The 22791-nt window shown below is 43.7% G+C and overlaps 1 long non-coding RNA gene across 1 annotated transcript in view; it reads left to right on the forward strand.

Annotated features, from left to right (window-relative positions):
* The first annotated feature begins 2648 nt into the window (after positions 1-2648).
* LOC142814043 (uncharacterized) overlaps positions 2649-22791 on the forward strand; it is an 83379-nt gene continuing 63236 nt past the window's right edge. The window contains exon 1 of the long non-coding RNA XR_012894786.1: positions 2649-3342. This is a non-coding gene — a long non-coding RNA (uncharacterized LOC142814043). The remainder of the gene's footprint in view (positions 3343-22791) is intronic.

Raw genomic sequence — 22791 nt, forward strand, 5'->3', positions numbered from 1 at the left:
TTAAACCCTGCACTATGTGGATGATGTGCTTGCAGTGTGCAAGGTGTATCTCAGATCTCTCTTTCACTTCCTTGTTTCATTCTCCCCCCGTGTAGGGTGGCCAAATCTTCGCATTTTAGCTAACCTTTCTACTTTTCTTATACTCCTTTTGTCGCTTTATTGCATTAATATACGCTGCAATAATACTGGGTTCAAATAGGTATTTTATTAGTTTTTAGTCCACCAGTAGCACTCACTCTTCTTCAACTTAGAGTAAAGAACTCGCGTTTGGAGTTAACCTGGCTTTTTCCAAGTTTTTGAGAGGCTGATGCCGTTCTAAGCAAAGTAAGTGTCAGGTACTTCAAGTATTTACCTATGTCACATATAATATTATTCGGCCCCAGCAAAATTTTGCGTTCAGTTATTGTCCATCTCCTCTTCATACCTTTTTCCATCCTGTGCGCTCACTTGGTCCTGTGCCTCGCTAGCAGCTGCTCACCTAAAACATTCCAAGCTGTGGCGTCAAGCCTTGTTGTGTCCGGTATCTCGCTTGATGGAGCACTCGATTTATTCATATACCCTGTGTTTTTTCTATGTATTCAGAGCACATTGCCTGGGCCCGAAGTTCGACGGCAGCGAAGTTCAGACGATATTAGACTGTATGCTTACTTTTATAGACGCTGATCAGTTAACTGGCGCCGAAGAATTCGCTGAGCGTACCGACGAAGCAAGAGAGCACGCACGGCTGAACATATGTGTACAGCGACAAGCAGATGCACGACGCTGCTGCAACAGCCACCGTGACGTACCCTGCAGTCCAAAAGATCTAGTTTGAGTGCGCACCCCTTTTTATCCTCGTGGAGCCTTTAGAAAAATCTGCTAAGCCTGTAGTACTTCGGAACGTATGAAGCGCTGCGCCACGTGAGTGACGTGTACTACAAATTGGTTGCGTACAACGGAACGTGAACAATAGTACAATAAAAACAACCGAGCTACAACATAATTTATGTCATGCGCATGAAGCCTTATTTTGCGCGTTCGTTATGGCTCGTGTCGTTCAGTTGTATTTCCCGGCTGCATACTGACACCGTTTTATTGTTCATTAAGTAGGTGTGCTTAGCATTTCACCTTTCTCTTCCTTATGCACTGTATAAGCTGCTTCTTTTTCTTGGTTTTTCTTACACCTAACTCGAAGTGCGAGGGAGGTAATCGTCACAAATGTAGGAGTAGGTGAGGTACATATGCAAAGGCACAGGCCGCTAACGTGCAAGCACTATACCCTATCAAAAGCACCTCCAAGCGACGCATCTACCAAGAGCCCTGCTCCTCTACTTGTACGTTGAATAAGCCCTGCGTGTACCTTTAAGGCGATACGACAATAATAGCGTCTAATCACGCCAGACTTTTGCTTGAATTCGCTTGTAATTGTCGCCAATGGAAAGACTGTTACTTGCGGAATATACAGCGAAGCGCTGGGTGAAATGCCTCCATAGTTTATAATGTTTTAAAGGTAATCTAATGCAGTATGTATGCCCTTCCAATTCCGCGCATTAACCGGGTCTGACGAAAGATCAACCTCTTTGATAACTAGGAAAGTGAGCCCTCCTCGGATAATGTTCCCTGCTGCCTATTTGAGTTTGACCTATTCCGTGGGCTCAGACGTGTTGTCTGGGACCCCTAGAATGTATAGAATGGAAACGCATTTCTCGACCCGGGTTATCTTGCCTGTTATAAAAATGCGCAGTACCTCAGGGTAAGTTCTGCTATTTGCAAAGCTTCTCACTGCCGTTTATAAAACGCTGATTATCTAATAAGTGTCAGTTTGTTCTATGACCTTATGACTTGGCTCTTCTGCACATTCAATGCGTGTCGTGTTAACTGGCGCAACTGCCCCGCCTTCTTCACTGTGGATAAATACAAGTGTGAAGAAATATTTTTGTGTTTGTAACAACTGGCGTCTTTGAGAACCACTTCCCTGTTGTCTCTAAAGCTCTTTAAATCTAGTTTCAATCTGGTTTGCCCACTTCCTTTCTGTTGTGCAGAGTGTAGTTTTCGCGGTAATGTTGTGACTGAACTTAGCCCACATGTCTCAAGAAATACCACATTTGGCCACATGCCTTCGAACATAGCTGCACAGTTTCTCTAGCATACATCTACAAGTCTTGGTTTTAGAGAGCAATTCATACTGTGTACGCCTTGCGCCTCAACTGTTTTGTGAACGCTGTCTATGAGTCTTTCCGTCCTTGCGTTCTTAATGAGTCCTAGCACTTGTTTTTATAGTTGCGTGGTCGGGCTGTTCCATTTCAATTTTTCTTTGCCTCGAGCCATCTGTGCAAAGTGCACTTCCGTAATTTGGCTACTGACAAGCGCTTAAAAGAGCATTTTAAAACTTGCTTCTTTCATGCATGTTGAACCACTTTGCAGCCTGAAAGTTGTTGAAAGCAAGAACACGTGTGCTTGGTACATATTAATAATGAAATGTATGACGCCATTCAGCTTCGTGCAAGCTGGATGCTATCTGTGATAAGATCGGTGCAGCCACTACTGCGTGCCTGCGTGCCTGTCCACGTGTTAATGATGTAACGTCCTGGCCAACGCTATAAAAAACCTGGAAGTTATCTGTACCGTTTGTCTTATGCTCACATCCTTGTACTGTTTCGATCCTTTTCGAAAAAAGCAGTAAGCCCCTGCTGTCAAGTTCACCTGGTTTCCGTCTTCCTGGGTCAAGCTGCAAAAATGGTGACAAGGTTGGAAATAGTGCTACGGATTTAAAGCTCACTAACACGGCGAGCAGTGGTGTTGTTCGCCTGCCGGAGGTTTCACCGCAGAAGGGTGACCTCGACATCTACGTGCAACCCTTCGAGGCATTCGCTACTGCCAACAATATAGGCAAGGAAACGAAGCAGCAAGTGTTCTTGACGCTTATTGAAGAGGTAAAATCTGCCTTCGCCGAGAACTCCCGTAGAAGCCAGCTACGAGAATACTGTGAAGACCCTGCGAAACCACTACACGCCCAAGCATTCAGTAGTAGTGGAACTGTACAAGTTCAACTGGAGCGACCAGCACTCAGGTGAAGGCACCAGTGACTTTTTTGTGGAACTCAGGAAGATGGCAGCCACGTGAAACTTCGGCACGTTTCTTGAAAAAGCAATTCGGGACCACCTCAATGTGAGATTACGAAACGACGCCATCCACTGCAAGCTCTTCGCGATGGAAGACAACGACCTCACCTTCAAGAAAGCTTACAGTGTAGCGCTATGAATAGAAGCAGTGGAAGCACAGAACAATGATGTCCGTAGCCACGAGGTGACCAACAGCGCCAGTGCCACTGAAGACGACGTCAACTGGGATCTTCGGTAACAGGTAAAAATAATTTTACGCCTCAAAGGACCAATGGTACCTGTACTAGATGTCATAGCTCACATATCACGAAGACGTATCCGCATTTGTTTAACAAGTGCTATATATGCTCGAAAACAGGACACTTAGCGAAACGTGCAGAACTAAAATTAGATATATGACAAATGTACAAGCTACTCGTGATGAAACTCTGTTGTTTAGAGTGGAAGTGATGCCTAAGGTGGGGCATACAAGGTAAGGGTAGTGATTGACTGCATACAGGTAGAGATGCAGGTTGACACAGGAGCTACTGTCTCAATGATGAGCAAAAGTGAGGTCCTGAAATTGTTTCCGCAAAACCACTGGCAAAAGGCTAACGTAAGGTTAACAGCCTATAATGGAAGTCCCTGGCCAGTAACTGCACAAATTGATGTCCGGGTAACCTACGAAGGCAAGGACTACAATTAGTGGTTCTTCATTGCTCAAAACGAGAAGGGCCATGTCATGCCAAATTCAATGAGCTGGGATTAATTGTCACAAGTTCAGTTTAACTGGCGACATGTATTGTCGGCAAATACAGTGACAACTGAAACTTCTGAAATTTCTTTGAAGCAAAAGTACAGTGCAGTGTTTGAGAAAGTATTCGGAGTCATAAAATATTTCAAAGGAACCGCCCTGCAAGTTTGCGATATAGCCTGGCCAGTGCCTTACGCACGTCTTGACATCGTGGAAACAGAGCTAAGAAATTTAGAACAAGCTGACACTATCAACCGTGTCCAGCACATTCACTGGGCGATGCCCCTTTCAGCGGTGCTGAAAGGCCACAAAAGTGTGAGACTTTGCGGTGACTATCGCTTGACTGTGAACCCCCATCTCACAGTAGATCACTATCCGCCTTTCCTGCCTAAAAATATTTTTGCAACGGTAGCAAGAGGTACCGTTTTAACTGTTTTAGATTTATCGGAAGCATACGTACAACTCGAGCTTGATCAAGGATCGCAAGAAATTCTTAGTGAACACGCACTTCGGCTTGTTTTGATTCAGACGTCTTCCGTATGGTGTGGAAAACACCCCTGCGTTGTTTAGGTCGGCCACGGATGAAGAATAAAAGGAACTCCGGGGACCGCGTGCTATCTGAACGACGTTCTGTTTGCAAGAAGAACTCAAAACAATGCGCAGAAAATACTGAGCTTGTTATAGAGCAGATTAAGAACCACGGCATCTGCACAAATGCCGACAAATGCAAATTCTTTAGAGCAGCGTTAAGTATCTCGGGCATGAGATTAGTAGTGCAGGACTGAAGACGACAAAAAAGTAGAGGCCGCATTAAAAGCACCGGAACCTATGAACGTAGGTGAGGTACTCACTTTTTTAGGACTGTTTAACTTTTACGCTAACTTCTTACAGTGTCTGGCCGAAACACTAGAGCTACTGCACACACTGCCGAGGAAATAAATTCAATGAAATGGGTCCCAGAAGTGCAGCCCGGCTGCGGTGGTCTAGTGACTAAGGTACTCGGCTTCTGACTCGCAGGTCGCGGGATCGAATACCGACTGCAGCGGCTGTATTTCTGATGGAGGCGGAAACGTTGTAGGCCTGAGTGCTCAGATTTGGGTGCACGTTAAGGAATCCCAGATGGTCGAAATCTCTGGAGCCCTCCACTACGGCATCTTTCATAATCATATGGTGGTTTTGGGACGTCAAACACCACATATCAATCAAATCAGGAGTGCAAAGAATGTTTTCAATGTTGCAAAAAGTTACAGCTCTGCCGCTAAGGCGAAGCAATGAACGCGATAGCAAAAATTTGAAAGGTCACACACAGAGCAGAAAGCAGATCGAGACGTGCTGCGCGTTTCTCACGCACAAATTACGCACGAAACGTACTCACAGGTACGGATGCACGCGAATAAGCGCTCATTTACTTTACTGAGTTTGAAAAGCGCGCGCTTTTCGCAAACGGAGACTGCAATAATTAGTGAACTTTGTGCGCCCGATAACTACAGCAGAATTGTTCCACGTAAAGCCCGAGGCCAGCCAAGGCGTACGATCCTACCCTGCTCGCCACCGCGAGATAACGGCGCGCGAGGGAGCGTAGCTCATCTTCTCTAAGCCGGGCTAAGTACGCGTGAATAGAGTGGGCACTGTTGCGCGATGTAGCGACGTGCGGTCATTGCTCCACCTTTGTGGTAATGTCGAAAACACGGCAGCGGTAAGTGGTAGATATAAATATAGCTTGCCGTCTGAACGGCTAAGAAGGTTTTCCGGGGTGGCTCAGTGATTAACGCCTCGCTTTCACGACGCAGAGGTCGTTTTCATATATATAGTTTTCATATATATAGATACGTATACATATACGGTGCATAACATCGACGTCGATGCAGAAGCAGACGGCAAAATGCAGCCGAGAGTGTCCATATAATTGGTTTCGTAACAAAACTTCGCTGTAGGGACGGAGTTCACGAGCTGTATGACGAACAAAACCGCTAAAGCTAACGTACAACGCGTCAGCGAATGGTGTGTATCTGCCGTTATCTCTCTCGTGGTAAATGGGGAAGACAGACCGGTGGTATACGCTTCTCGAACACTAAATGCAGCTGAAAGAAACTACGGCCACATTGAAAGAAAAGCGCTTGCAATCATTTTCGGCTTTCAGCAGTTTTATGAATATCTGTATGACAGACAGTTTACTATTTTCATAGGTCATCACCCGTTCACCTACAATTTTGACCCAAAAAAACATGCAAGCTCTGTTGCAGCAGCATGAATGCACCGCTGGAGCAATCTGCTTGCCAGTTATCAGTATACGATTGAGTACTAGAAGGGTGGCTCGAATGAAAATGCTGACGGGCTGTCTAGGTTAGCGTCGCCGCGGTTACCTACTCAAGACGCTGTAAACTATTTTTCGCTCGTTCCAGAGTTACCACCGACGGCTAAAGAAGTAGCGAAAGAAGCAGATAAAGACAGAGAGCTGAGAATAGTGCATGAAATGACATGGAACAAATGGCCGAAAGCAGTTGACAAACCTCTAGAGTCATACATTCGAGAAGGTACGAACTTTCATTAGATATTGACTGCCGTCTTTGGGATAACCGGATAGTGATCCTCAATTCATTGCGACTGAGCGTCTTACCTGTTGCATGAAGAGCATCCTGAAAGTACCCAAATGACTACGATTGCTCGCGGAATTGTGCGGTGGCCTAACATTGACAAAGACCTGGAGGAGTGTGTAAAAATGCGAAATTTGTGACAGTGTCCGAGCTTCCATACCGCGGCGCACCATTGCCGCAATGGATGTCGTATTCCAACAATAGGAGCGCTTACACACGAACCTCGCGGAAAAAGATAGAAAATCCTTTTGGGTCCCGATTGACTCACACTATAAATGGCTGAAAGTTTAACTAATGTCCAGTACAACTGCGCAGAAAACAGTTGAAGTCGTCCGTTCAGTGTTCGCGTCTTATGATCTACTGGTTTAAGTGGTCCCGGACAATGGTCCCCAGTATGCATGCGCCGTGTTTCAAGAATTTATTCGCGCGATTGTCGTGAAGCACACTTTCACTCCACCCTACAACCTTCACTCCTATGGTGCAGCCGAGCAGGCTGTACATAAAGTGGAAAAAACACTGTTGAAATCAGTACTGGTTGATGAAAAATCCGAATGCAGCAGAAGCTTGCAGCATCAAGTTGATAATATTCTTTTTTCTTAGAGAATGACAACCGATTCGTCTACTAATAAGACACCTAGCGAACTGTTCCTCGGCTAGAAGTAGCGAACGCGTCTATCTTTGTTGAAGACTCAAGCAATGAAAAATAAAATGAAAAGAACGAAGCATTGCTAACAAACGTCGTGGTGCGACTAGACCTTTTGCTGTGAAAGATGCAGTCATGGTGAGATCTGTCAGAGAAGAAACTATTAAACAGGTTCCTGGTAAAGTGCTCAAATTTGTGTCTAATGTTGCATTTTTAGTTTCGTGTGCAACAGCGCAAAAGGTTCGTCAATGCAGAAAACTTGAGTAGAGTGAACAGAGTGCCTGAGAGTACCAATGATCATGGTGTTCCAGTGAGTGCCAGTGAGTACCAGTGAGTACCAGTGAGTACCAGTGACTTGATTGGGCATCTTCCCTGGCAGCAACAATAGCATACTTGTGGAAACTGCTTGTCCTCCTACCAACCATACTGCCGCCCCTGTGTTGCCGCGAAGCAGCACTCGTACTCGATGACTGCCAGACCAGTTCATGTATGAATGAACTTATGTAAAGGCAAGGAGTGATTGCATACGGCATTGTTTGTACTATTGAAAAAAGTGTTCCATTCTTTTCAAATACCATAGCCTTTCTTGCGGTACCTCGACTCAAAAGTTTTGGTCTGTCTGTCTGTCTGTCTGTCTGTCTGTCTGTCTGTCTGTGTCTGTCTGTCTGTCTGTGTCTGTCTGTCTGTCTGTCCATTTCTCTGTTTGTCCGCAGTGAAATCAAAGAGATAGGTAAACAAATTCTAAATGGTTGACCCCATCCACCGCATCCACCTATATTGCCCAAGTTTAAGCGTTTCTGCCAGTGCAATTATCAATTGAAAAGCATTTATCCGCAAATCTGAGGCACCACAGCAACACGCCAGTATTCTGTATGGGCGTCTTTACTCTAGAGAAGGTGTGCATAAGTAATTCTAAGGACCATACTATTTATCACACTGCGCTGACAATGCAACGCCATGCACAAAAGGGCAAGTGTTTCCAACACTTTTCTAAGACTACACGATGGTATAGTAAAATTAGCTAGTTCACTATAACAGTGGTGGCACCTGCCTGTCGCTTTGCGTGCTACACTTTAACACCTACGAGACAGGTGCGCACGTCTTCCCTATTTTTCGGAGACAACTGCCAGATAGCGCTCGCGATTAGCGTGCCCAAGGAGGCTAATATAGGGCCTGCAGAATACAATTCACCGATTTTCTCGCGCAGAACATCGAATACGTTTCGTTCTCTCTCTAAAGACGAAAGTCTATCGTCTTTCGAGGACATCTGCAATAAAGCATGCAGATACAGGGCCAGTTTTTTAGACTTTTTTCTTCCGAGCCACCATGGATAGCGCTCATTGGTCGAGTGCCTCTTGCGCCACGTACAGTGGGCAAGGTGTATATAAGTAAACTGATAGCGTAACTTCCATAAAAGCCCATGAATTCAGTATTCGCCGGCTCGTTGCCAACGTCGCCATCTACGTGAGGAGGAGACAACTAACCACACAAAAAATAAGAAAATAAAATATGACGTCACAATCGAAAGCAGTAGCGACATCGCGCCTTTGCCGTATATGTTGCGAAATTTAATTTTTTTCAATGCTGACCTCTTGCGTGCCTCTATTATTAGGTACTTTTATTGCATTTTTGTGCCTTGGTATCATTGCATGCGGGAGAGAAAAGAAAGAAACTGGCAGATCCCACGTACAGTGGCAATCGAAGATAAGCGAAGCACGGATATGAAATGTTCATGTGTCACTTTAAGATCAGCACAACATTACGGGGTGTGGGTAAATGATGCCGTACATGACTTCCGTGTCATGATTATCATTTTTGATTGTGTCGTTTACCTTCGTCACGTATTCACATCACGTGATACCAAATTTAGCATATGTGGAGCTATGTGGAGCAGATTGCTTATTTTGCTTAGTAATACGTTGCTATGTACTGTTCTTGAGTGAGTCAACCTGGCGTCATCCTACCACCCTACAAAAGTATAGAAAGCCGAGCTAGTTGGTACTGCGCTGTGAATTAGCATGAAAAAACACAAGGACATCGGAAGCAGAGAACACATGTTGTGTTGTTCCTGTGTTATTGTGTTTTTGCACCAATTTGCAATGCACTACCAGCCTAAGATTCTCCTACTGATGTAGCCGAATATAAGCGCCGAAAGTGTGCAGCTGAATCAGATGACAAAGGTGCATGCAAGTTAGTGAAAAAGGCCTAAGGCTCATTATTTTGATAATTGCTGGAAATTTACGTTCTAAATGCATGAAATATTATATATGAAACGGTGTATTGGAGGGCTTCAGAAATGTCGATCACTTGGGTTTTTTATTGCTCATCCAAATCTGTGTGCACGGGCCTCAAGATAATTCTCTGCCACTCGAAATGTGTACCGCGAGTTTCGGGAACGCTGAAGCCTTGTTATATAGTTGAAGTAGCTTTTTGGTTGCTTAAGGATTTTATGTAAAGAGGTCTTTTTCGCTCGCATAATATGTTTCGGACGGGACACATGTACGAGCAATATCAAGCGCTTCTTCATGTGTCCAGCCTTAGCGGTGTTTTTCCGAAGCTCTACATGTACCAACAAGGCCGGACTAACACTCTATAGCATCTGCGTTATTCTACCTGCATTTTGTTTATCTTCAAATGCTGAATGCCAACCAACAACTGTGAAACTGCCTCGTTAGCACCACTTCGTTGTTGCACTGCATTTTACGGCCCTGTCAGCATACCTGGGTAACACCAAGAAGGCGTGCAACCATTGTCATTGCCAAATTCCACCCGAATACGACATATATATCTTTCCACACACTCCGTGCACATATTGCTATGTTTTCCAGAGTTGTTTCAGCTAACCAGTATTTCATCTGCAGAATTTTTTCATGCGCAACCATACCACTATGCCCGGAAAGGTGCCTGCAATGACTTCCTGTGCACCTTCAAGTACCGGTAGTATACGAAAAGTCTAGCTTGTCATCTGCAGTCCTCAAGAAGGTATCATTGGACATTTTGCATAGATTGTATGCTAACCAAACTCATAATCCTGTGAACGGTTCCCTCTCAGGAAGCTCAACGAGTGGATTTTTGGTTCTATTCTGGTCAATAATTGTCAAGTTCCAGACCTTACGCGTCATGACAACTATGGGCTCCAAGCTCGCTTTCATTCTGGCTGCAATGGAGTTTGTTAAGCCAGAATCTTCCAGTGCGTAGACTATTTTCTGCAACTCCGAAGTGGTCCTTTAAAAATTGCGAAGTTTACGACTCGGGAACGACCATAAGTTGATGCCTGAAATCAATGAGATTAGTCACCGCGCCACTAATAAAGAACATGACACAGTCCTTTGTTCCTGCCCGGTGATTATGAGATCAACGGTAACCACCTCGCCAACAACGCTTCGCGATGTGTCCACAATGGAGCACCCACACTGCTCGTGCCCCTTTCAAGGGTCGATGCTGCAAAATACCTTCGCCACATCGCGCGAAATTCTACGCTTACGCATTAAAATCTTTTACTGAACTCCATTTCTCACCCACAGAACCTCGCTTAATTACACGAACTACAGCTGCCACAATAGACTTCATCACGTGACGATACAACGCTGTGTCGGCAATGGGTCGTTGTAGCCTTTACCAAATTATTCAGTTATAACATTAGTATGGCTGACTCATTCAAGTTTGACAGCTACGACTGTGTAGGAACTCTGGAGTACGTCTTGTGTTGCTGTCCCGACTTTGAACAAGATTGCCAGACTCTCCAGTGTGCCTTCAAAAAAGTGGATGATCACCCATTGACACTAGCGAGGATCTTTGGTGTATTGTCTTCAAGTACAACACTCCGGAAAGCCACGTGAGCTCTTCTACAATTTCTGAGGGCAACGTCACTGAGTGACCGCCAGTTAAGCCCTGCACTGTGTGGAAGTGTGCGTGTGGCGTGCAAGGTGTATCTCTTCTCTCTGTTTTACTTCTTTATTTTGCTCTCCCCACGTTTAGGTTGGCGAACTTGACGCAGTCGTTAACCTCTTTACTTTTCTTATAATATTTCTGTTGCTTTGCTGCATTCATAATCGCTCCAATATTACTGGAATAAATAGGTATTTTATTTGTTTTCAGTCAACCAGCAGCACTCACTCATCCTCAACTTAGAGTAAAGAACTCGCATATTTATTTAAACAGGCTTGTTTCAAGTTTATAAGAGGCTAATGCCGTTCTAACCAAACTAAGTGCCAGGTAGTTCACATATTTACTTATGTCACATGTAATGTTAGTAGGCCCCAGCAAAACTTTACTTTCAGCCATTGTCTATCTCTTGTTCATTTCTTCTTTCATTTTGTGCAGACACTTGGCACTCTATCTCGCTACCAGCTGTGGACACAATATATTCCAAGCAATAGCTTGCAGTCTTGTTGTGGCCGGTATCTCGCTTGATGGAGCACCAGAGTTTGCCGTATACCCTTCGTTTTTTTTCGATGTATTGAGAGCACATTGCCCGGTGGCTATCGCATTCAACTGTTTATTCTCCCGACCAAGAGGACCCGCCGAACGTTCTCCCACCCTGACACATGTGGGTTTCAGAAGGTGGAGTGGAAATCTGAGCAAAACTGATGGTGCCTGCCTTGGCGTCCACACAAGGATCCGGTGTTGCTATGCATACGCTACATGCGCATGATCCATTTTCTTCGCTTGAGTGCGAGTCGTTTAGGTTTATTTTTGTTAGTGCTTGCTATGCGCAAACAGCGCCACATCGCGAACACAGCCAGCGTTTCGGCATAGACCTGTTTGCCTTTTTCTCTCAAGCAGTGCCTGCGCTGTGTTCTTTAGTTGCGGTGCTTTTTCTTACATACCACGGCTCTGCGTGTCTGTCCTTTCGCGTGGAAGGTCAGATACATTCTATATGCCAGATAGCAATTTTTTTCCGTTCTGTACTAAACCCCATGAAATTTTATTAGATAATAAAGATGAGATTGCGCCACAGTAAATAAAGCCCTCCTAATCAATGGTTTTGCCAAATTGACTACCCTACAGGTCAACTCGAGACATCTAGAATTAGCACCAACGAGCTGGTAAGGTGAAAAACGAGCTGGTGGGGTGAACCGTTTCTTAATTAAGTCAGCCTAACCATATCCGTAATACTTACTGCTTGTGCAACTGAATCAATATTTGTAGCAAACTAACACCAGTATGAGAAGGTAGAGTGCAACTAGTGCGCTGTATATTCAACGAGTTAATGGAGAGTACCTTACTAACCTGCACTTCGCCGATGACATAGCATTGCTGAGTAACTCAGGGGACGAATTGCAACACATGATTACGGAGTTAGACAAGGAGAGCAGAAAAATAGGTATTAAAATTATTCTGCAAAAAACGAAAGTAATGTACGACAACCTCGGAAGAGAACAGCCCGTCGAGATGTGTAATAGTGCACTTCAAAATGCAAAAGACTATGTCTACTTAGGGCAGGTAATAACCACGTAGCCGAACCATGAGATTGAAGTAACTAGAATAATAATAATGGGTTGGAGCACATTTGGCAACCACTCTCAAATTATGACAGGTAGATTGCCACTATCCCTCAAGAGGAAGGTATATAACAGCTGTATCTTGCCGGTAGTTAGCTACGGAGCAGAAACCTGGAGACTTACAAAGAGGGTTCAGCCTAAATTGAGGACGACGCAGCGAGCAATGTAAAGAAAAATGGTAGGTGTAACCTTAGAGACAAGAAGAGAGCGGAGTGCATTAGGGGACAAACGGGGGTTACGGATATCATAGTTGAAATAAAGAAGAGGAAATGGACATGGGCCGGGCATGTAGCGCGTAGACAGGATAACCGCTAGTCATTAAGGGTAACTAACTGGATTCCCAGAGAAGGGAAGCGGGTTAGGGGGAGACAGAAGTTTAAGTGGGCAGATGAGATTAAGAAGTTTGCGGGTATAAATTGGCAGCAGCAGGCACAGGACAGGGTTAACTGGCGGAACATGGGCGAGGCCTTTGTCCTGCAGTGGACGTAGTCAGGCTGATGAGGCTGATAATAATAATAATAATAATAATAATAATAATAATAATAATAATAATGATGATGATGATGATACTCAACGAAATGAATTATTGCAACCGTCGAAAAAACCATGGTTGTGGCGCTGACACGTGGCAGCCAGACGTCGTGTGCAGACATTTGCTTTTTTTTTTCTTATCGTACTGTTGCTTTTACAAGATATTCGAAACATACTACGGCAAAATTGTTGGGGCCTCCGATTTCATGCATAAGTTACACGTACTAGATATCGCTTCATGCCTACACTCAAGACCGAAGTTCTTTCCTTGTGTAAAAAAAGGCAAAGTGGGGGCTAGTGCAAGTGTTACTGTACTAGTTCAATAACAATCCAGCAGATTACAGTATTGGTGTGTCAGGCCTCTTGGAGCAACAAAGAAAATTGTATGGGTTATTAGTGTTCAAGAGAAATTTTTTTTCAATTTGCCTCTCTTTTGATCCACCTGTCCAGAAAGAGATGCAGTCAAAGATGATCACGCAGTAGCAGCGCATTTTCACTTTAGGCTATCACTCCAGCTCTTTCGGTAGAATAAAATGCGTTTTAGTGAGAACGTATAGAATCAGAGCGAAAAAACAAATAAGGAGAATATACGAGGACAACTTCAGCGTAAATAACGTGGCTGTTTTGACATCGTACTTACATGGCATTTTGATGCTATGTAACTGAACCCTTTTTTGTTGTCCGGAAAGTGAAGACGTGGTTTATAGACCTGTTCGCCTGCTGAAGCAGCAGAATGAAAAAAAAGAGAAAGACTCGCGAGATTGTGGAATAACCACTGTAATACTTGCCTGCCTCCCCGGAAATGTCATCTGCGAAGAGCGACAAATTAGGCTCTCCGAAACTTGAAAACTGATAAGAATACATTTATTGTGCGATAGCCTGGTCCCGGTACTGTTTTTTCCTAAGAATACAAGTTTCATCACGAGGTAACATAAATGCCACACAGAAACTGGAAATGAAGGAGCATGTCCGCCAAAAAAAGCTTACACTGTGAAGCTAAGGGCACCTTAATGCATCGGAAACATGCGGTGGCTACTACGAACATCAAACGCGCGGCATTGCTTGATTGTGATCTGCCATTTAGAGCGCAGCTCTTCGGCATCCGTTCCTGCGTTGAGCGGCGTGACCGTCAGCATCGCCGTTGGTGGCGTAACCTACAAAATTAAATATTAATATATGGAGACGAAGAAAATGTATAAAGAATGTCCAGGATTGAATGGTATTCCCACTAGGATTTCGTGCAGGGCAGTCGAGTATTCTACCACAGAATGCCGCTGATGCTTGCAAACCATTTGGGAAAATACCCTATAAAAGCTTCATGCTGGACGAGGAGCCCTGTTAACCTACGTATTGCAGCACGAGAGAAATGTAAAATAACAAACAATCACAATGAAATTTCTATTGCGGAATGAGTGTGTCGTTTAGTGATTACCCCCACTTCAAAATGGTGTGCTGATCGGTTAACCCTTCTGAGCTATTTCTTTACCGCGCGAAAATTATTATTTTTCAAATGATTTTTTTATATGTGGGGTTTAACGTCCCAAAACCACCATATGATTATGAGAGATGCCGTAGTGGAGGGCTCCGGAAATGTTGACCTCCTGGGGCTCTTTAACGTGCACCCAAATCTGAGTACACGGGCCTACAACATTTCCGCCTCCGTCGGAAATGCAGCCGCTGCAGCCGGGATTCGAACTCGCAACCTGCGGGTCAGCAGCCCAGTACCTTAGCCACTAGACCACCGCGGCGAGCGTTATTTTTCACATGTCTCGGAAAAATTCTTTTTTTGCCGGTCTCATAGTACTCCACCACGCATTGCAGCAAGGCAAGTTTTCCTCAAGGAATTGCTCTTTCGAAAATTATATGTAGTCGAGCAACAAGACTATTTTAGAATGAAAAAAAATTTGGGGATCCGAAAGCTTCGCTTATAGGAGTTCAATGCGATAGCAACCTACTGTTCGTAGTGCGTACTTATACTAAATGCATGAGACCTGTTCAAGTTTGCTATGCACCCACTACGTGGCATTAAGGGAATAGACGCAGTAGCGTGTGTGCCTTTTGTAGTGGGGGACTGGCTTTCAATCATGGAGCCAGTATGATAATCACATATTCTGACGCCCTTTGGAAATGCACGTCTGACCATTCGTTATTACCGCAATATTTCATGTTGCATTGTGGAGCATATATACTGCACGCGTGTGTTGGTGACGCATGAAAGCTACTTTCACTACATCTCCAAGCAGATAAAGTTCTTTAGTTTTCACAAGCAGAGTCGTGACCGTGTAGTAGAACATCCACTTACCACACAAACGACCTGGGTGTGATCCCCACTCGGACCCGAATAAATCTGGTTCGGTCTACAGTCCGGTCTAGTGTTTTTAAAGACGATAGTCTTTCTTGGGGACCTTCGAAGCAAACATTTTGGTCTGTCTATCTGTATGTATGTAATTTTGTCTGTTTGTCCACTCTTACCGTCATCGGTTACTTGAAACAGCTGACCCCATTCGCAGCGACCACCAATGTTGCTCAAGGTTGAGCGCTCATGCTTGTGCAATTGTCAATTAAAAACAATTATTGCGCATGTCTGAGGCACCATAACAACACGGATATTATGCGCATATGCATCTCCTACTAGAAAACGCATACATAAGTAATTTTAAAGACCGTAGCGCTTATCACGCTGCGCTCTCCATGCAACGCTTGCACGGAACGGGGAGTGTTTCAAACGCTTTGCTGGGACGAGATGGTGGTGGCACCTACCCGTCGCCTCGCGTTTTACACCTTATCACCTCTGAGATGGGCACGCACGGCCACGCACTTTGTTTTCCAAAAGAAACTGCCAGATGGCGCTCATGTCTTACGTGTGAGGTCACTTGATGCGCTCGTTCGCCTCCGCTGCACGCTCGACACACTCTAACGCAGCGCCTCCGGAATATCATTCACTGATTTTCTTTCGCAGAACATCAAATAAATGCTTTGTTCACACTTTCCACACGCAATACTATCGTCTTTCGACGACATTTGCAGATTACATGCAGATATGGGGCCAATTTTTCTTATCATTTATTCAGTTCATTTGCATCAGTATCGACTTTTCGGTCACGTATAAGATGATAGTTTTTCGCTCACAACCAACAACGCCACACCGACGCCAATGCCAGCGTTAAAAACGTAAAAAGCATGAAATTTTTGGTTGCCAAATGTTAAACAGTGCAATAAAAAAAAGACTACATATTCAAAAATATTCAGCGCACAAAAATTCACAATATACAATTTTAAGATAATTTGAAAAATACATTTTGAAGTAATAATACGGGGTACAAGCTTTCATTGCCAATGGGCGTCAAAATATACAATTCTCACAATAGCTCCATGGTTGAAAGCCGGTACCCCACAACAAAAGGCACACACGCTAATGCGTCTATTCTCTTGAGACCAAGGAGTGAGTGCATACCAAACTTGAAAAGGTTTCATGCACTAGCGTCTCTCATATTCACATGGTGGTTTTGGGACTTTAAACCCCACATATCAATCGAGGTTTCATGCACTAAGTGCCTGAAGCACGCACTAGCAACACGATGTCGATGTCGCGTTGAAATCTTATTTAGGGTCCCCTAGTTTTTGCTTTGTTATTCTAGCGATAAGAGCTTGCGGGTATCCCACGATGGATTCCCGTGGTGCGAATAATCCCTCTTTAAACTAGATATCCAATGAGCTTGGCTATTTCGTCGAGTTCCACCTCTTCCCATGAGTCACCTCACTCGGTACATGTTGGCATTATAATGTATGCATCCAAGGATAATTTTTTTTTAATTTTCGCGAATGCTATAAGAAAGCACGATATCGCACGCACTTTTGAAACGTTTCGTACTACTGTGCCGTCATGGCAAAGATGTGCTCCGGTGGCTTTCTTGTCGTGAAGAGAAGCTCTGCAACCGGCAACAGCTCAACGCGCCCCAGTGACGTGGAGATCTCGCACGTAACCAGAGTAGCTGTAAGATTTTGCGCAAAGGTCAGCATTCAAACACTTCTGGCAGAGGAGACAACTTGAAGTCGTAAACCAGACAAACCCATGAGTTGCTGCAGATGTCACTGGCTGATGCGAAATACTGTCTCCATAAACCTTGAAGCTGACGTGCAGTCATCCTCGGACTCTAAGCTCATCCTCATTCTCTTTAGGTGTGGCTGCAAGACAGTTTCATGCGCGCGTATTTTTTTGAAGCGCAGGTGCGCACTACTACGCGCGTGACGCCTCTGTCATAGGAGCGACTAGTGACACTATAGGTGGCCCTGTATGTAACAATACAAGCGAAGCTAAAGCTGCTGAAACCTGGCTTAGAAAGCCATCTCCACGCTTTGTACATGCGACGGACATTCGGAAATATTTTTCGTGGAATGAATTTTTTTTCACCCCTAGCAACAGCTCTCTTCAATTGCTCGCACAATGGAATTCAATAGCTGGCGTAAATCTTTGGCAGTTATCACTGCTCAACGGTGCCAGATTACGAAGCTGACATTTAATATTTGACTTCCAAAGGTTTTGTGATCGCAGAGCTTTGTTGTTACTGTAGCGTAACCACGAGGGGCATGCGCTTCTGTCAAGTTTGCCAGCCAAGTGCATTTTCTTAGCAGCACACACACATTGCCTCGCGCATTTTTCCGTGATAAATATTATATTGCCAAAAGGGGAAAATGTAAATGGATTTTGAAGGTTCAGTGGCTGGACCAACTAGAAAATGCTGGGTGCACGAAAAAGAAGTTCAGCATGCCGAAATCGATGGTTCAAAGTGCCGAACACCGGTGTTAAACTAATGCGACCCAACATGGGGGATACACCATGAAATGGAAGGTGCATTGATATAGAAATAAATTGTCTATAATTGCAAATGGTTTAGCAATAGACAGTTTTTCAACTAGCTAATCAGGTTATTTCTGAAAAAAGGTGGAAAAGCAATAAAACAGATAGTGTTGAAGAAAGTACGCAGGCACAATTCTTCGTCGTCTTCAGCCACGAGTAGATTTCCACAAAGTGCATATAAGAATACACATGCCTTAAGGTACCTCGCTAGTTCTCCTAAACACGAATAATGGCGCAGTATAGCTGCTCTCCTACATAAGAAAAATTATGATTTATGGCGTAGTCAATACCATGTAGAGTGTCAAAACTTGAAGTGCAGGCATTGTCCCAACACGAGGATGCGTTCAGAATACGCATAAGGCACTGTTGTAACTGTCAGACACTTTTTAGAAGCAGTGCAGTTAACTCGACAGTTATACAACCTAAGCGATAATAGTAAACATTGGATTATATTGAAGTGCAGTTAGTCAATTGAGCTTTTGAAGCATAAATAACGATTTGCGACCACCCGTTTTGTACAATGTGTCACATTTTGAATGTCTCATCATTCTCAAATCGTAATGAAAAAAGAAAGGCGTATTTTTCAGCAGTCTACTGGTAACCTTATCTGTTTTTCACCATTTCGAATAGTTGAAGAGTGAAAATTTCTTATATAAGGTTCTTTAGTTGGACTTCAGTTACAAAGTGCAATGTAATGCGAACGCTTCTATCAAGTGTAATGACTTAAACCATAAGGTAGCCTTACATTTATGAAAATGTGACAAATATGTGGAGTCTATATTGCTTTAAAAACACAAGCAAAACTATAGATTGTTTACTGAGCAATGTACTGAGTTGGTTAACTGAATCAGTTGCTGTTAAAAGCACTTCTTGACTTTTTTGCACCAACGGCTACCTTTGGCCAAAGTGAATGCCTCAACACTACGCGATTCTTTTTCAGTATTGAGAAATTCACTATGCTGCTGTTTGTCAATTTGCGGAGAGAAATGGTACGTACTTCGTACTTGTCTGAATTTACGCACGTTTTGTTGACGCTATGGCTGAATACGAAAACTTATGCCTGAGTCTTTTGTAATGCACTGGAGCATTCGACGAATCACGCAATCAACGTTGTGTGACGCATGGTTGTCTTTCTGGTGTTTTCTAAACCTTGTTATTACATATTATAACCCCATTTCTTACTCTGCGTGAAGCCTGCCTAGGGTGAGTTTGCAACAGAGTTTCCAGCACCTGCGTACCTCAGTGGTAGAACACTGAGCCTACACGCAGTGGGCCCAACTTCAAACGCCATTCTACTCTCGGCATTTTACCTTTATTTAGTTTTTTTCTTATTTCACACGATGGCCGTTACGGACACTGGTGGTGGCAGTGCTGGGGGCGGACAACTGCGGTCCCAAAAACGACCTTTGTTGTGACCCTATTACAACTTTCGCTGCGAAATATTGAGTTACAGAAACGCTCATATCCATGCCTTCCACGTAGGAAGGAAGCTTTCTACCACGGAACCTACCTTTCGTTTGAAACTGCGTCAAAAGACGTATATATATTACGCTGTGTGCCCACATATTAGTTTTTATTCGACAAGAATGAGGCAGTCATTGTTTAGAAAAAGTGGGTAACGATTTCAATTCATGGTGCCGGAGCAAGGCTAGCGCTTCTGAAGTTGATGCACGCCCGGTCTCGTCATGCGACGGCGTTCAGTACTTGAAGGTCAAGCTAAGTGCCTATAGTTTCTATTCACCCCACTCAACACGAGGAACGATGATAAAAACGTAAGTTTGCGAAAAACGTTAGGGCGCCTAAACCCCACCAAAGATACGTATTCGTGTTATGTAAGAACTGTCTTGGGTACATAATATTTCGTGATCAATTGCAAAAGAGAATCACCATTATACCCAGCAAGAGAATTAAAAATACGCATGTTGCCTCTGTTCCCTTTTTTTTTGCTCTGTTTGTCATCGATGATGCTTTACCGACAAGCTCGAACCCAAGCACTTTATTGTTTCGAAGGATTGCATAAAGAGATAATTTAATAAAGAGATAATTTATATTTAATAATTTTTGTGACAACCCTCAATAAACCATGTGATTGTTTTTTACAACTGTATTTTCTTTTTTCAGTAAGAAGTAATAAGTGATATGCGGGTATCTTTCATATAAAATAATTAGTAAAACAACTTAGGGTTGCATAATTTGCTATTTATTGAAAAATATCGTTTACTATAGGAAGTACCATCTCCAATTTTCACTCAGTGTGGCACGTCAATATTACTCGGTTAATTTTAGAAAACTGTTAACTACAATGATACTGAAAAAGCATTTGAATTTGTATTTTTATTTATTTTACCCTCAATCGCACATAACTTGTGCGATTGAGGGGAGAGGAGTACACACACACACACAAAAACTATAACCAAGAGCAAACATTGTAACATAAAAACAATAAAGATTGCAAGACATAAAAATTTGTTGTTAGCCAATACACTGAATAGACGTGCATTATCAGAAACAGGGGGGAAACAGAGTGAAAAATTATGCATGTACACTTCACGTGTCATCACGCAATTCGGTATTGTAGAGGAAAACAAGCCTTGATTTGAAATGGAAATCATGTACGAGGGAAGGTGGTTCCAGTCGTTGGATGTGCGTGGGAGGAACAAATGATGGAAAGTGTTAGTCGGGCAGCTAATGATGCTGAGAAACGACAGAAATATGTTTAATCACAGTTAAGTTCCCAAGAACAAACTAAAACATTCAACAAGCGCCAAGAAGTCAGCGCCCGAGTCTGTGGTGTCCACGTATCCGCTAAAGCTTAGCCTATAAAAAGAGGCTGTCATTATTGCTTGAAAGTTCGACTGTAACGAATGAAGATATATTTGGTCTCTTCAAGAACATTCTACTAGAGACGATGATTCAAGTGCTCTTCCGGTGTTTGCGTATGCTGTCTGCTCGGAATTTTAGGCTGACAACCGTCCCTTTCGGACAGAAAACTGCTCTAGCACATTGCCTAAAAAACACTTACAAATGCATTGCATCTGTTCTACGTTCACCATGGACACTGTCACCATTCGGCCGAATGGTTTTCTGCTAGCAGCTCTTGAAAACAGAGTGGATCGCGTTATCTGTCATTGGGCACGTACGACGAAAAGGAGAGGCGTTTTAAAAAGCAAGCGAATGCATTGATGTGACACACCTCGAACCACAACATCCACTATAACTGTCTGCTGCATATATACAAAGGAAAGAAATTGCTGGACGTGACCTGCATCGACGTTGAAATTGGTGGCGAAAGGCCGGGTTCGCACGTCACGGCTTCGCGGCTGGCAGGACAAAAGACAAAGTGGTGTCGACACGAATGACAACAGAATCTCCGAGGCGTGAAAGAACTGCTCGAAGTTGGTAGTTGTCATTTTAGGTTACTTTCATACTAACACCTCGAATTGAATTGTGAGATCAACCGTTGATTGCTTAACGCTGAAGGAAGTAGGAAATATTTCCGAGCTCCTGGCACTTTATTAAACAGCCGTTAGATGCGCAAGAACAATTTTAACGCGACAACGTTTAAGCGCTCGTTTTTCTTTGTAATGCCGGGTTTGGTGTCGTCGTTGGCGCCATTGGTTGTTAGCGAAAAGTAAATGTTTCTTATGCTGAAGAATATATAGATGTTAATAAATTAGTCAAGTCATAAGCTCACGTGCGGATCCAAGCTGGAACTTTTGCTTAACAAGTGAGTGTTCTACCACAAAACGTTCGCGCAATAAAAGAAAAAAAACTAAAACAAAAAATGTTACAAATGTTTTTTGGTTCGAGAATCAAGCCTTCTTAAAGCGTGTAATATCAAAAGGCTGCCGCTTAGAACCAGCTTAGGCTTCCAAATATGTAAACTTCGTAACGAGTGGTTGGTGGAAAGATCCACCATTTACAACGCGATAGGTTAACGTCTGTCGTCCTTAATAGCAACACTGCTAAACAGTGAGCAGGTGTGCAGGTACGCATGCCGCCTTGCGCACTCAAGTGTATATGCAATTCTCAAAATGAAGACTGATATTGTAGCGGCCTCTTTCCAGCTATACGCACAGGCGTTTTAGTAATCCGAAACAGCCACTTTTACGCGAGAAGTCTCTTTCCAAGCCGCTCTGTGTCCACTGAGGAGAGAGGTCGCCCTAGAGATTGAGAGGATAACTAGAACGAGGTGCGAATATGGTATCACGTTCTATTCTTGAAGGAAAAACTCAGGTACCCTCCAAAATTCGGATGCGGCACTCCTAACCTTTTATGTTATGCCATTTTCGGTCGACAGAGAATAAGCGGCCACGACCATCTTGTTTTTGTTGGTATTCTGCTTTTCTGCTATGCTCTGAGAACTCATGCGCCAGTCTGTCTTGGCGTAGGCTGCAAGGGCTCTGCTGAATTAGAGAGCACGTGCAGAAAGAGAAAAAGCGAAAAAGAGACAAAAAGATACAGTACAGCTCTCGGTGCCGGAAATATTATGACCATGTGGAATTCGAACCTGAGCATGTATACGGCCGGATGGCCACACAGAAGTTCTAGCCTAGCATAACATAGTGTTGTTTTGTACATTGCAGGAAGGGGGGGGGGTGTTACAACTTGAAGTTACAATGAGGAGGGGAGACAAAAAGGAAACGAAAAAAAATAGGGACAAATGCAAAGCGAGAAAAAATAAAGTGAACGAAGTACGGCAAGAAAGATTGAAAGAGCGAGAGGTGTATTGAGATCCAAAAAGGAAAAAAATTGAAAGATAGAAGATAGAGGAAGCTCTGGAAATAGACAGGCAAGGAGGAGGAAGAAAGAGACAAAACTAATTGG

The sequence above is a fragment of the Rhipicephalus microplus genome, chromosome 4, assembly GCF_043290135.1.
Source record: "Rhipicephalus microplus isolate Deutch F79 chromosome 4, USDA_Rmic, whole genome shotgun sequence".
NCBI classification, from domain to species: domain Eukaryota; kingdom Metazoa; phylum Arthropoda; class Arachnida; order Ixodida; family Ixodidae; genus Rhipicephalus; species Rhipicephalus microplus.